The sequence below is a fragment of the Scyliorhinus canicula genome, chromosome 5 (assembly GCF_902713615.1).
Source record: "Scyliorhinus canicula chromosome 5, sScyCan1.1, whole genome shotgun sequence".
Classification (NCBI taxonomy): Eukaryota; Metazoa; Chordata; class Chondrichthyes; order Carcharhiniformes; family Scyliorhinidae; genus Scyliorhinus; species Scyliorhinus canicula.
In genome coordinates this window covers 183,980,016-183,995,263 of record NC_052150.1, presented here as the reverse complement: position 1 = coordinate 183,995,263, position 15,248 = coordinate 183,980,016, and the positions used below count along the sequence as shown (strand labels likewise).

The 15,248-nt window shown below is 43.1% G+C and overlaps 1 protein-coding gene across 20 annotated transcripts in view; it reads left to right on the top strand.

Annotated features, from left to right (window-relative positions):
• Positions 1–15,248, top strand: part of mpp7a (membrane protein, palmitoylated 7a (MAGUK p55 subfamily member 7)) — a 779,450-nt gene that overhangs the window by 272,800 nt on the left and 491,402 nt on the right. Inside the window, exon 1 of one of the 20 annotated variants that reach the window (XM_038798229.1) lies at positions 6,215–6,239. The exons of the other annotated variants lie outside the window; for them this stretch is intronic. The gene's annotated coding sequence lies outside the window, so the exon portion shown is untranslated. Of the gene's footprint in view, positions 1–6,214; positions 6,240–15,248 lie in introns of those variants that run through there. 20 annotated transcript variants of the gene reach the window in all.

Sequence of the window (15,248 nt, the reverse complement as noted above, 5' to 3'; positions counted from 1 at the left end):
CTTTTTGGCATGAAAATACATCTTTCATAAAATGATTCTTTCCATACCAAGTAATACAGGAAATGTTTTGCAATTGAAGTATGCTTGTAATGAAAGATTATTGACTTGCATTACATGCCTTTTGTTTCTGTTAATACATTGAAGAGTCTCGCACAACATAAACATAAAATAATAAGTCTACTTTGTTTTGCTAAAGGAGTTTCAAAAAAAAGTCTCTGGCTGAATTTTTGTTGAAGCGATTTTAAAATATATCTTGGCTTGAGTTAAATATGTGTGTTTGTGCAAAGTATATTGCTCACTGCAATAAAATTGTTTCCGTCTGTTCCTCGCTGAAAAGTGTTACCAGTCTTGTTGTTGAATTTACCCATGCAAAACTAGTGAACTAATCTATTCCAAGTGTATCTGAATTAATAGAACAAGAATTTTATTGACCAGTATTGGAGATTTCAATCGATTTGCTTTTAGTTTTTGATAGAAAAGACGTAACTTTGTCGATAACTCGAATCATACAGGATACAAAGTTTATTGATTGCTTTGTATCCTTGTATTTTTATTTATAAACAAGTAAAACTGGAATGATGCAACAGAAACGCTAGATACTGCATTGACCATCTTGAATCCAAGAATCCAAAACTTGGGAAAGCTTTCTTACATTTAGGGAAACAATTAAGTTAACATTGTGTAGACCTTAATTTTTCTACGATTTCTGTTATTGGGTTAAATGTCATAATCCAGAGTTATCCAATGGAAATCATTAATTAGCCATAAACTTGACTATGACAACAATGCTATAGACATGTGTCCTCATTTTAATCAAATATATCTTGTGCACAGAACTTGTAACTTTATGTAACCCACATTTATTTGAGAATAATAGTCAGCATTGTGTACGAAACTTTGTCATCTTTTTCACCAAATTTAGACTTCTTTCTGTTCCGAATTGATCAGACACAGCACATTTTAGTTTCCTTTCTTCCTTCTCGGTTTTTATCCAACAAATTGTTTCAATTTCATAGTGATTGCTGAGAATGTTGACTCGCAACTAGATTTGTCAGATCCACCCCTACTCCCCATCTAGGATGGTTGGATGCTTCTTTCCCTTCGCCATGCTTTGCTCTGTTATTAGTTTAGCTTCTTCTGCTGTCTTAGAATCTTTACTCCAATTAGTCATGCTGAACACAGTGGCAACTCCCTGTTCCGTATGTTAGTGGTGTTTCCTTGGTGCACAAGTGTTGTCCCATATTGGTAGGTAACCTTTAAATAATCAAGGAAATGAAGTGCTTGTATGATCAAAAAATATTTGCATGTCTTGATTTTCGTCATAACCTTTCTCCAACTAAAACACACAGGTTTAAGTACCTGAGGTGCAAATGGCATTGAGATTGCATGTCAAAATGGTGTCTGCTACTCATTTCTTCATTTATCATTCAAAAATACAATTAATCACATTTAGATTTCCAGTTTGTAAGATTGTTGCTTATGTATTAGCTGATATTGCTTTAAACCTAATTAGTCATTTGTAATGTTATTGGAATCCCTCTTCGATGCATCCTTGTAAATCATTCTCCGATGTCCATCATGTTCAAATGTAGCACAGTAGGATACATTGTACAAAGAAGAAACCAGTTTCACTTTCAACAGCATATTTAGTATAGAAACACTGTGGTAAAATGCTTTATTTTTGCGTTCTGCAAACTCAATTGCAGCTTTTCACTAGATATATAACGTAAGCCATGCCTCATCTTAACTCATACTTCCTGACCAAGCCAGCTGTTTCTCCTCACCCCTCAAATCCAACGGTTAAACAATTCCAGGTTTTTGCCTATCACCCAATGTAGGAGCTCATTCCACATGTTCATCATTTTGTAAAGAAGAACTTCCTGACATCGGTTCCAAATTTGCCTTTTACCAGCTTGATCCCATGCTCTGTACCTTGTTCTTCCATTTCTGTTTAATTTTAAGCGGTGTTCTTGATTTACTTTTGCTGCAGGTCAATATTTTCCTTGACGTCCTCTCGTGGCCACCGCCGAAGATTCCAATGTCATTGCATCATTATCTCTTCTCACTTATTATCCCAATATATCTTCATCTTCCAAAGGCAGGCACTGTTCACCATTCAAAAGTTAAAGCCTCAGAAACATTATTGTTCAGTATGATGTTAACATTTCTACAAAATGAACATTTTGCTTATGATGAGGAGATGTCGGTGTTGGACTGGGATGTGCACAGTAAGAAGTCTTAGAACACCAGGAAGAAGTCCAACAGTTTTGTTTCACATCACTAGCTTTCGGAGGTCTACTCCTTCCTCAGGTGAATGAAGAAGTATGTTCCAGAAACAAAAACAATGTTGTCGAGGAGAATACTCAGGTTCAGTCGACCAGGCTAGATGGAATTGAGGTTCACAAGGAGAAGGTGTTAGCAATTTTGGAAAATGTAAAAATAGATAAGCCCCCTGGGCCAGATGGGATTTATCCTAGGATTCTCTGGGAAGCCAAGGAGGAGATTGCAGAGCCTTTGTCCTTGATCTTTATGTCGTCTTTGTCGACAGGAATAGTGCCGGAAGACTGGAGGATAGCAAATGTTGTCCCTTGTTCAAGAAGGGGAGTAGAGACAACCCTGGTAATTATAGACCTGTGAGCCTTACTTCGGTTGTGGGTAAAATGTTGGAAAAGGTTATAAGAGATAGGGTTTATAATCATCTTGAAAAGAACAAGTTGATTAGCGATAGTCAACACGGTTTTGTGAAGGGTAGGTCATGCCTCACAAACCTTATTGAGTTTTTTGAGAAGGTGACCAAACAGGTGGATGAGGGTAAAGCGGTTGGTGTGGTGTAAGTGGATTTCAGTAAGGCATTTGATAAGGTTCCCCACGGTAGGCTATTGCAGAAAATAAGGAAGTATGGAATTGAAGGTGATTTAGCGGTTTGGATCAGTAATTGGCTAGCTGAAAGAAGACAGAGGGTGGTGGTTGATGGCAAATGTTCATCCTGGAGTTCAGTTACTAGTGGTGTACCGCAAGGATCTGTTTTGGGGCCACTGCTGTTTGTCATTTTTATAAATGACCTGGAAGAGGGTGTAGAAGGATGGGTTAGTAAATTTGCAGATGACACGAAGGTCGGTGGAATTGTGGATAGTGCTGAAGGATGTTATAGGATACAGAGGGACATAGATAAGCTGCAGAGCTGGGCTGAGAGGTGGCAAATGGAGTTTAATGTGGAAAAGTGTGAGGTGGTTCACTTTGGAAGGAGTAACAGGAATGCAGAGTACTGGGCTAATGGCAAGATTCTTGGTAGTGTAGATGAACAGCGAGATCTCGGCATCCAGGTACATAAATCCCTGAAAGTTGCCACCCAGGTTAATAGGGCTGTTAAGAAGGCATATGGTGTGCTAGCCTTTATCAGTAGGGGGATTGAGTTTCGGAGCCACAAGGTCATGCTGCAGCTGTACATAACTCTGGTGCGGCCGCTCCTGGAGTACTGCGTGCAGTTCTGGTCACCACATTATAGGAAGGATGTGGAAGCTTTGGAAAGGGTTCAGAGGAGATTTACTAGGATGTTGCCTGGTATGGAGGGAAGGTCTTACGAGGAAAAGCTCAGGGACTTGAGGTTGTTTTCGTTAGAGAGGAGAAGGCTGAGAGGTGACTTAATAGAGACATATAAGATAGTCAGAGGGTTAGATAGGGTGGACAGTGAGAGTCTCTTTCCTCGGATGGTGATGACCAACACGAGGGGACATAGCTTTAAATTGAGGGGTGGCAGATATAGGACAGATGTCAGAAGCAGTTTCTTTACTCAGAGAATAGTAGGGATGTGGAATGCCCTGCCTGCCTGCAACAGTAGTAGACTCGCCAACTTTAAGGGCATTTAAGTGGTTACTGGATAGACATATGGATGAAATTGGAATAGTGTAAGTCAGATAGGCTTCAGATGGTTTCACAGGTCGGCGCAACATCGAGGGCCGAAGGGCCCGTACTAAGCTGTTATGTTCTATATATATATATATATAGAAAAAGTCAAAGATGCAAGACAATGCTTTGAATGCGAGCATTTGCAGGTAATTAAGTCTTTTCAGATCCAGAGATAGGGGTAACCCCAGGTTAAAGAGGTCTCCAGCCCCGGCTCTATTTTATTACGTGGCTGACTCCTGAACCATGTTGCGTCGGGGCCTGTGCGCTGAGGAAGTCGCACCTCCCCCCCCGTGCACGTGCGGGTTGGTGGGCCCAACTGCGCATGCGCGGGTTGGCGTGGCGCCCAGTTGGCACTGGGAAGGGAGGCTGGAGTGGCATGAACCGTTCCAGTGCCGTGCTGGCCCCCTGTGCTACTGCCCGCGCCGGCGTTCACGACGGCGCAAACACTCTGTCTCCATTTCGGAGAATCGCGCCCCATGTCTCTCCTCTAATGTTTTATCCTTATGTGGTTCCCCTTGCCAAATAAGTTGAGGAAAAAGCTAAGGGGAAAGAGCAGAGGAGTGGGGTCAATTGGATCGCTCTTTCGAATAGCAGGCATTGGTAGAAAGGACTAGCTGGCTCCCCTGTTGAAGGATTCTATAGTGGTGCATCCATCACTAGCCATGCCTGCAGTCAAATGCATTAATATGTTTAAACACACAAACACAGTCTGCGTGGAGGTACAAGCATCTTAGACATACGATCTAAGATTCTGACATTGAATTAAAAGTGTCTGCATTAGTACAATGCAGATAACAATTAAGGTTACTTTGGAAACCAGACTTTAGGAGATTGGCACCTGCTAAATGTGTATCAATGTTGATATTTCAGACTGGAACAAAAAAAAAATTCAAAGTTAAAGATAAACTAACATCAGTACCACAGTGGGGAGGTAAATAATGGTGTTCTCAAGAAAGTACTTTTCCACATATTTTACTATGCATGTACAGTTTTTGGCCACTGTAAATCGAGGTGTCCATTCACACATTTTATGATTATTTTGGACACGATTTGTCCCTGACACATCCATCGTAAGGACTTTTCTGTTGTCCCTGCAAATGTGGCAAGTCCATCACACAAACCTGCCTCCCATCCATTGACTCCATCTACACCTCCTGCTGTCTGGGGAAACCGGGCAGTATAATCAAAGACTCCTCTCACCTGGCTTACGCACTCTTCCAACTTCTTCCATCGGGCCGGAGAGACAAAAGTCTGAGAACACGCTCGAACAGACTCAAAAACATCTTCCCCACTGTTACCAGATTCCTAAACGATCCTCTTATGGACTGACCTCATTAATACTACGCCACTGTATGCTTCACCCGATGCCGGTGTTTCTAACTACATTGTGTACCTTGTGTTGCCCTATTATGTATTTTCTTTTATTTCCTTTTCGTTTCATGTACTTAATGATCTGATGAGCTGCTCGCAGAAAAATAATTTTCACTGTACCTTGGTAACATAACAATAAACAAATCCAAGCCAATTCAATCCAAGTGTGACACTTCTAGCGCAAGACCCATTTGACTGCTGCACAAGAAACTTCTGCATTTTCTGTACTTGGCAATTTAGTTCTGCAAATAACTTAAAGCTATTTTCAGATACATAAAGATGGATGGGGTTTATGTTCTCTTTGCACTTAGCCACTCACTTCTATCCCCCAACCTGTCATCAGATGATCTTTCTGAAAACATTTCAGACAACCGAGACATGGTTGAATTTCAACGGTCGTTTTGAATCCTTCAAAAATATTGTTCCTGAAATGGTTTAGAAGTACTTGGAAACTCTGTATGTTGTAAGATTTTTACTCCATGATTTGCATAACCTCAAAGGATTTGCATAACCTCCAGCCAGGCTGAGAATCATGTGATTATTGTTTTTGAATGTTATAAGCAACAATTTCAACTGTAATAATTGTACAATCAGTCTGGGTTAAACGATTACTCTCCAGTTATAGTTGTTGTACATAGCCTCTTAATTGTCGGGCCAGTAATTCCCATCCCTAAACATTGGTCGACCTGTCATAGCTAAATTGGTTTGCAGTTTCTAATGTAGATTTCAGCACTCCCAATCCTCCTCTTGGAACATGAAGTTCTATTCTGATTTCTTGTCCAGCTGAGTTTGCGCCACTTCTGGCATGGATTTTCAGTCTTCTGGACGGCAGTTTGCTGACTGGAATTTGGATCCGAGCTTCAAGGTTGATGTATTTGGAATCTCTTACTTCTCTGCTGTAATTGAGCCCTAGTGAGCAAGTATACTAGGGTCGCTGGAATTCCAGTTGCTTCCATGTAATGGTACGTGCATATTTGCAAAGTGTTTTTTTGCAACTCAAGCCTACTGTTAAAGTTTCTTACTGTGAAATGTTCATAACTTTTAAGCTATTCAAATTATTTTGAACCATTCAGAAATTTGAAGTTATTTGTAAACAGTTTTTCTGAACCCAACAGAAGTCAATAATTCAGATCATTTTCTGTCTACATCCTCTATTTATTCCTCCTCACAGGAATTTGTAGCTAAAATTACTCTGTTTGAGTGAAGTGTTTTTAAAATAATATTTATTGCAAGTTGGACGTACATCAAAATTAGAGCCAGTATTGGACAGTAACCTTTTTGTGTAATATGTGTGTGACATCTGTTGCGGTGGTTTAGTAATTTGTAGAAATGCTTGGAAATAAAATAGCTGCGGCAGCAATGTAGTGTTGGAACATTGTGGAGTACTGCAGAACAGTGAGGCGCAGTTGTACTTCGCCACACTGCTTAACTCTGTCTCGGTTGTGTCACTTTGAGGTGTTTCTGTTTGGAACCTCGGGATTTCCCTGTGGAAAGAAAGGAAAAAAGGAGGATTGATAGGCTTATCACACATGCCTACTTTGGTGCAACTCTTATCTGGGTGGAAGAAATTCTGGCAAAAACCTGGGAAGTATAATGTGTTGGAGTTAGCATGTGACTTTGGATGGAAATGAAAAAATTGCATCTATATCATAAATATCTCAGCGCACCGTACTATCTTCATTATACAACTTATTACTATTAAATATATATGGGTTGGCACAGTGGTTAGCTGCCTCACAGTGGCAGAGATCTGGGTTCAATTCCAGCCTTAGGTGACTATATGGTAGCACAGTGGGTATCACTGTTGCTTCACAGCTCCAGGGTCCCAGGTTCGATTCCCGGCTTGGGTCACTGTCTGTGTGGAGTCTGCACGTTCTCCTCGTGTCTGCGTGGGTTTCCTCCTGGTGCTCCGGTTTCCTCCCACAAGTCTCCAAAGACGCACTTGTTAGGTGAATTGGATATTCTGAATTCTCCCTCTGTGTACCCGAATAGGTGCCGGAATATGGTGACTAGGGGCTTTTCACAGTAACTTCATTGAAGTGTTAATGTAAGCCTACTTGTGACAATAAAGATTATTAAAAATAAATTATTATCTGTGTAGAGTTTGCACTTTCTCCCCATGTCTTCATGGGTTTCCTCTGGAGGCTCCAGTTTTCTCCCACAGTCCAAACATATGCAGGTTAGGTAGATTGGCCATGCTAAATTGCCCAAATGGCCAGAGGTTTGGTGGGATTACGTGGATAGGACGGGAGAGTAGGCCGAGGTAAACCTTTTCAGAGTTTCCGTGCAGACTCGATGGGCTGAATGGCCTCCTGCACTGTTGGGATTCTGTGATTCTATATAAGTGGTGGTGCATTGCCATTTTGTACGCAGTTAGATCCTTCCAGTAGTCGTGATATGAATGACAAATTGGTCTTTTATTTTTGACATTGTTGGTGTAAAGTCACCCAGGGTCAAAAAGAACTCAATTTTTCAGAAGCCACTTTAGGATCTTTTAACAAGCACCTGAAACATTCAAAGAAGTGCCTTCAGACTATTGCTGCATCTGTTTTAAAAAGTCAGCCACAACAATGCTGATCTTGCTCAATTTGCCCACCCATCAAACAATCAACTTCCAGGGGCAGCGTGGTGGTGCAGTGGTTAGCACAGCTGCATCACGACACCGAGGTCCCAGGTTCAATCCCGGCTCTGGGTCACTATCCATGTGGAGTTTGCACATTCTCCCAGTGTTTGCGTGGGTTTTGCACCCACAACCCAAAGATGTGCAGGGTAGATGGTTTGGCCACGCTAAATTGCCCCTTAATTGGAAAAAATGAATTGGGTACTCAAATTTAAAAAAAAAACAATCAACTTCCAACCAGTAATCTCATCTCTGGATTTTGTGACAGCAAGATTGAGATTTTCCCCCAATCCCTTATTTCAAATTACTGCCTTTTAATCTCTTTGACTCACCTGGAACTACCAAATGGCTGAAGCAGTTCAAGTCAGCGGCTCACCACCATCACCTTTTCAAGGGCAATTAAGAATGAGGAACAAATATGGGTCTTGTCAGGCATACTCACATGATCCTATGAAAGAACTTTAAAGATTGCATATCGCATTCTGCTGTATGTAATCAATTATTTTAAAACTGATAATTCAATACTTTGTAAAATTCAGCAAGAAAGTAGCAAGGTTTATTTTACTAACTCCCAATCTGGTGAAGTTTTGATTTTGGTTCAAAAGTCAAACTATGTAAATGTAAGCCTGAAATGGCAAACTCTACCAGATGGATTCTAAGCTTCTTACTTCCTGCTCTTTTAGATATAATTTAACTCTGCCTCCTTTTTAAGTAGAATCAATTCAACTCTGCCTCCTTTTAATGTGCCGTTAATCATTCTTATTGGGTTTTTGGGCTTTTTTCCTTGTTTACATAACTGCTCACTGCTAAGTAATTGCAGAAGGAAGCATTCTACATATACAGTAGAACAAGCTGGTAGCTTGTACAATTTTAAGATTTGTACAGAAGGTTTGACCAATACCATATGTGTGCAGTTCATGAGTTTTGTTAGTTTTTAGCCCTATTTAATCCTTTACACTGTTGTACAATTCACATTTGTTAACCTAGAATGCAGCCTGCTGATTGCTGAGTAGTATTTGGACATTGTTCTCTCGATCTACAAAGAAAAAACTATTCATCTTCTCGTGGCATGAAAGAATTGAATGCAGGTGTGCTATAAATTTTTGACTGAATTACAGTATAATTCTAACATGGAAAATCCACAATCCTGACATCTGAACTCATGAATCTTCATGAAACTTGGTCTGCATTTCTATAATTCACCTATGATTCAATTAAATGTGATTTGGAATTGTTCTCATTTGATTAATTTTCTTAAGATTTGAATGATCCTGTTTTGTTCAACATGTATTCTGTACCCGATAATTGCATTATAATGTTAACTCTTCAGAAGTTTATTTATCTATTTCCACTTGAAATGTTAGGATGGAATTTGCTTCCACTCTTATTTCTGGTGTCACCCCATATCATAATTATCTTCAGATGAAAGAACCATTCTCTTTCATTGTTTAGGGAAGTTCATTTATCAGTCTACACCATTATTTCCTCAAATTGCTTGATTAATTGTATCAGGCACAACTTTACTTTTACAGTTAACATTTGCTGTCCTTGATGAATCAATGTCTTTCCAGTTGAGAATTTTATAGCCACTAAACTTGCCCACTGTTGCTTGGTTACTGATTGATAGCTAACCTGATTTATTTCTGTGTTGCCTGAGAAAAGAGCATTGCCAATCCTCTTCAATTTCTTTGTTTATCAAGGACTTTCAAAAGATTATGTTTAGAAGCTCTGTAATACCCCTCGGACTTTCCTCGCCATTCTAGAAAGAATAGTCCATAAGTTCAGTGCCTTTTTCACTTGGCTCTCCACCAATGTTTTCAATATTATTTGCTTATTTATAATTACTTATATAATTCTACACAATCTAATTTCTACTGCCTCACTTTTCTATGAAAACAAGGCAAATTGCACAATTTGCATTGCCACTATTCCTGCATGCTTTGTAGAAGTATTTTTTGACATCTGATCAATCCATCTATGGGAAGAATTTTTCATTCTAGAGACTGTGTGGTTTCGGGGAAGATAAATGGGACTATTCCCACTGGGTGGAGAGGTGGTTCTGGCACCGGATTGTATGCTTGGAACCTCATTAATTATGCATTGGTGAGCCACTCCAAATCATATGGTGTGGTGGGGCGGGCACTGATTCATCAGCCTCGACATTAACTTGTGGATTGAAGGTTCTGATGCTATATTTAAATACCACCTGAACACACTTTCACTCTCTGCACCTGAGCTGTGTGGTCTGCACCTCCTGAGATGGCCCCAGAAGAAAGAAGCCATGTGCCCTAAAGTTCAACTGTAGCTCCCTGGAGGCCTTCTTCAACTCTGTTCACAAATGCTGTGATGCACTCTTTCCAAGGGATGCAACCAGCAGATCTACCAAAATCATCTCTTTTTTAAAAAAATATTTCTTATTGAGATTTTCACAAAATATCAAAAACAGAAAATATCAACAAGAAAACAGTATTAACAACAAAAAAGAAAAAAAACACAGTAACCCCCAAACCCCCCCCCAGTAACTACAAAAAGAAGAATTAGATTAGCACCCGGCATACTCAATAAACACATGTACACATTTCTCCCCTCCACCGAAACAAACCCCCCCCCCACCCCCGGGTTGCTGCTGCTGCCAGCCTATTTTCCTACCGTTTTGCCAGGAAGTCAAGGAAAGGCTGCCACCGCCTAAAAAACCCCTCTTCTGATCCCCTCAGGGCAAATTTTACCCTCTCCAATTTGATGAACCCATTGACCCAAGCCTCCACGCTTGGGGGCCTCGCATCCTTCCACTGAAGCAAAATCCTCCGCCGGGCTACTAGGGACGCAAAGGCCAGAACACCGGCCTCTTTCGCCTCCTGCACTCCCGGCTCCACTACAACCCCAAAAATTGCGAGACCCCAGCCTGGCTTGACCCTGGATCCTACCACCCTCGACACCGTCCTTGCTACCCCCTTCCAAAATTCCCCCAGCGCTGGGCATGCCCAGAACATATGGGCATGGTTCGCTGGGCTCCCCGAGCACCTAGCACACCTGTCTTTGCCCCCGAAGAACCTACTCATCCTTGTCCCAGTCATGTGGACCCAATGCAGCACATTGAACTGTATGAGGCTAAGCCTCGCACAAGAAGAGGAGGAATTCACTCTTTCCAGGGCATCTGCCCACATCCCCTCCTCAATCTCCTCACCCAGCTCCTCTTCCCATTTACCCTTCAGCTCCTCCACCGAGGCCTCATCTACCTCCTGCATTACATGGTACACATCCGAAATCCTCCCTCCTCCAACCCACACCCCTGAGAGCACCCTGTCCCGTACCCCACGTGGGGGCAGCAGAGGGAACCCCTCCACCTGCCGCCTGGCAAACGCCCTAACCTGCATGTACCTAAACATGTTCCCCGGGGGGAGCCCAAACTTCCCTTCTAACTCACCCAGGCTCGCAAGCCTCCCCTCCACAAACAGGCCCCTCAACCTCCTAATACCTACCCTGTGCCAGCTAAGAAACCCGCCATCAATGCTCCCTGGAACAAACCGGCGGTTCCCCCGTATCGCGGACTCCGTCAAGCCCCCCCACCTCTCCCCTATGCCGTCTCCATTGCCCCCAGATTTTGAGGGTAGCCGCCACCACCAGGCTCGTGGTATACCTCGTTGGAGGGAGTGGCAACGGCGCCGTTACCAGCGCCTCCAGGCTCGTGTCCACACAGGACGCCATCTCCATCCTCTTCCATGCTGCCCCTTCCCCGTCCATTACCCACTATGCACCATCGCTGCGTTGGCAGCCCAATAGTACCCACAGAGGTTGGGCAGCGCCAGCCCCCCCATCCCTGCCCCGCTCCAAAAACACCCTTCTCACCCCCTGAGTCCCATGCGCCCATACAAATCCCGTAATACCGTTGACCCTCCTAAAAAAGGCCTTCGGGGTAAGGATGGGGAGGCACTGGAACAGGAACAAAAACCTCGGGAGCATCGTCATCTTGACTGACTGTACCCTGCCCGCCAGTGACAGCGGCAACATGTCCCATCTTTTAAACTTCTCCTCTATTTGCTCCACCAGCCTTGTGAGGTTAAGTTAGCCTATGGGCCCCCAGCTCCTAGCCACCTGGACTCTTAGGTACCTAAAGCTCCTCCCTGCCCTTTTCAAAATCATCTCCTCTCCGCCAGGGGAAGTCAATCTTCTGTTCACTCCAAATTCTTTCTCTCATAATGCAATTAGGCACTCAGGGTTGTACTGCTCTGGGATCTCACAATGTCTCATGCATACTTTAACATCACCACCATCTCATCAATCATCCTGCACTAACAGGGTCTTCAGTCCTTACTCAAACTACCTCTTCAGTGGGTGCCCCTTATAACCCAGCAGTCAACCCTTCTAATGCAATGGTCCTTCATATATTGATGGCACCTCGGGGTGACTCAACATGATGGAATCAGGAGAAAGCCCAGTACTTGGCACCAACATGAATGATCTGGTTTTGATGATGGCAGATCTGCTGAAAGTTGATGGAGTGCAACCCTTTCCTGTTAATGAAGATCAGGGGCTGCTGCCAGATAATAAAGTGACAAATGAGCAATCAATTGCACCATTCACCCTTGAGTAGCTGGAGCAGGGGTGGGCAAACTTTTCCGTGCAAGGGCCACATTCAGAAATTCACAATTCACAAAGGGCCGCATAGTATATTAAGTAAAATAATTACTTCACCCGGTTATAGAACATAGAACAGTACAGCACAGAAACTTCGGCCCTCAATGTTGTGCCGAACAATGATCACCCTACTTTAAACCCATGTAACCCGTATACCCGTAACCCAACAATCCCCCCATTAACCTTACACTACGGGCAATTTAGCATGGCCAATCCACCTAACCCGCACATCTTTGGACTGTGGGAGGAAACCGGAGCACCCGGAGGAAACCCACGCACACACAGGGAGGACGTGCAGACTCCACACAGACAGTGACCCAGCCGGGAATCGAACCTGGGACCCTGGAGCTGTGAAGCATTGATGCTAACCACCATGCTACCGTGAGGCCGTGAGGTTATGATTCTGGGCGCCTCATATAGAACATAGAACAGTACAGCACAGAACAGGCCCTTCGGCACTCGACGTTGTGCCGAGCAATGATCACCCTACTCAAGTCAACGTATCCACCCTATACCAGTAAGTAACCCAACAGCCCCTCCCATTAACCTTAAAAAAAAAAAATTTTTTTTAAAAAAGAAATTTTTTTAAAAAAATCTTTTTTTTTTTTTAAATGACTTGGTGGGCCGCAGAAATACCTTTGGCGGGCCGCATGCGGCCCGCGGGCCGTAGTTTGCCCACCCCTGAGCTGGAGATTGTTGCAAATCCTACAAATTTAGCAGTCTGGCTAGCTTCATCCATTGTTAACTTAACATTATTGTAGAGGGCACCCATCACGTCATGTCTGTATACAAGTGTGTTGAGGACTGAGAGATGCCACATAGGTCATCTGTGGAGCCCTGGAACGAACAGCTTCAAAATAAAAATAAATGCAGTGGTGACTTTCAGAGCACTGGTATGGGATGTCCTTCCAGTCTATAAGGCATCCGATCCTCCCGCAAAATGTGGCAAATATGAGCCACCACATAACCTTGACAATTGCAAACATGCACTGCGCTGTCTCTTGCTTATTTCCAAATAGGGGAGGTGTTTTTGGTATACCTTTGGTCGCACCAGTCACTTAGGTGAGATGAGTCTGACCTTCTCAGCTTCTGCCTTTTACTGGGGCTCCCCTTGGCTGTGCTCCTCAGGCAGGACTCTTCCCTAAGTTGTAATAGGCAGTGCTGGGCCCCTCTCCTCAATCTGAGTACTGCCATCAAGACTGCAGCCTTCATTCTGTAATCATCCTCCTTCCTGTGGACAGATGTATCTCTTGGGTTTCTGTTTCTCACCTCATTCAAGCCAGAAAGCCACAGCCATGTCCCTGGGCTGCGCTTATGCTACCTGCCTTTCCCTGTTCCACTCTTGTAAATGAGGCACTCCCTCACTTATCATGGGTGTCAAAGAAGCCACCCCAACAAATTGATATCTCAATCCCATTTCGGATGTAAGAGTATTGAGCACAGCCATGTAATTTTCAGCCTTACTAAAGGCACTCTTATGCTGCCTATTTTGGATTTGGGATAAGCCCTGCCTAGCACATTCGGAAGGATTTGGATGCCTTGTGCTCGGTGATCCGTGTCAACTAGACAATGCAACTTGCTCAGTTTGATAGAGCTTCTTACATATATCCAGCAACTTTGTTCCCTTAATGGCTGACTGCCTCTTTCTTTCTCATATTGCTCTGACTGTCAAATGCTTAACAAGACCATCTCTAATGTGACCCTAGTATCTTGTGTAGTCTCACGTAAAAGTGTACCATGAGTTCTCTCAGCTCAGTCTATATCATCATGTTGAAATTTTAATAAATATGACCGTGCCCTTGAATGGACTCCAGCGTCCAGCCGTGGACTCCTTCTACACTGCCTCAGACCCCCTCCTGTGACTATTATATTCCGGGATTATTTGTAAAACTGTCACTAATCTAGGGTCCCAAGGCAGTGGTGCTGCACTTCTGCTTCCACCCCCATTACACTTCCCCCATTTGCAAGCTTCAAATTTCTCCCCTGACCATGACTATTCCACCTGCACCACCCTACTGCCCTCCTCTGCTGAGAGAACAGCTTTGGCATTGGTGGTAATTTGAAGCAGCACTGTTGCAGGGAGGCTTTCAGTGTTGTCTGCACCTTAAAGAGGGTATTGAAAGTAGACAAGTGTATGTCAGTTATAAGTCAGACCAGTCTCATTTCCTACTGGCATGGCACATAATTAGGAGGGGAAATGGCATTTCTGGCAAGTTGTCTTTTTAATGAGAATTCATCATATGTTAATGCATGCCAATTAACATATTAACATGCCAATTGGGTTCCCAGCATGGATCAACTGGAATGTCAACCCACCATGAGGTCGTAAGGAAAGTGCTGAAGGGTAAATTCTGACCTGTTTTCCTGCAGGCGGGAATCTTAGCTTCTGGCCTCACTCTGAACTTTCCACTCCCTCACGCCATGGCTCCCTGTTGCTGATGGGCCTGGCACGTGCCAACCTATTTTACTGTTAATGGTTGTTTGCAGTAGTATATGTCTTTCTTTTTATTCTTTATTTGTTCTGGTTTCAAGCTTTTTTGCTTTCTTCTCTCTTTTGCCTGTTTTTCCTTTGTGCTATTCGCGCTAAATCTGTCAAAAGTTCTTCATTTTGTTAAGTTCCATTTCGCTTAAATGGCTAGATTGTGGTGGAGGCCTGCTTCTTTGTCTTATCCATGGTTCTGGAGTGGTGCCCCTCATGCTATGTGTTCCTTTATGA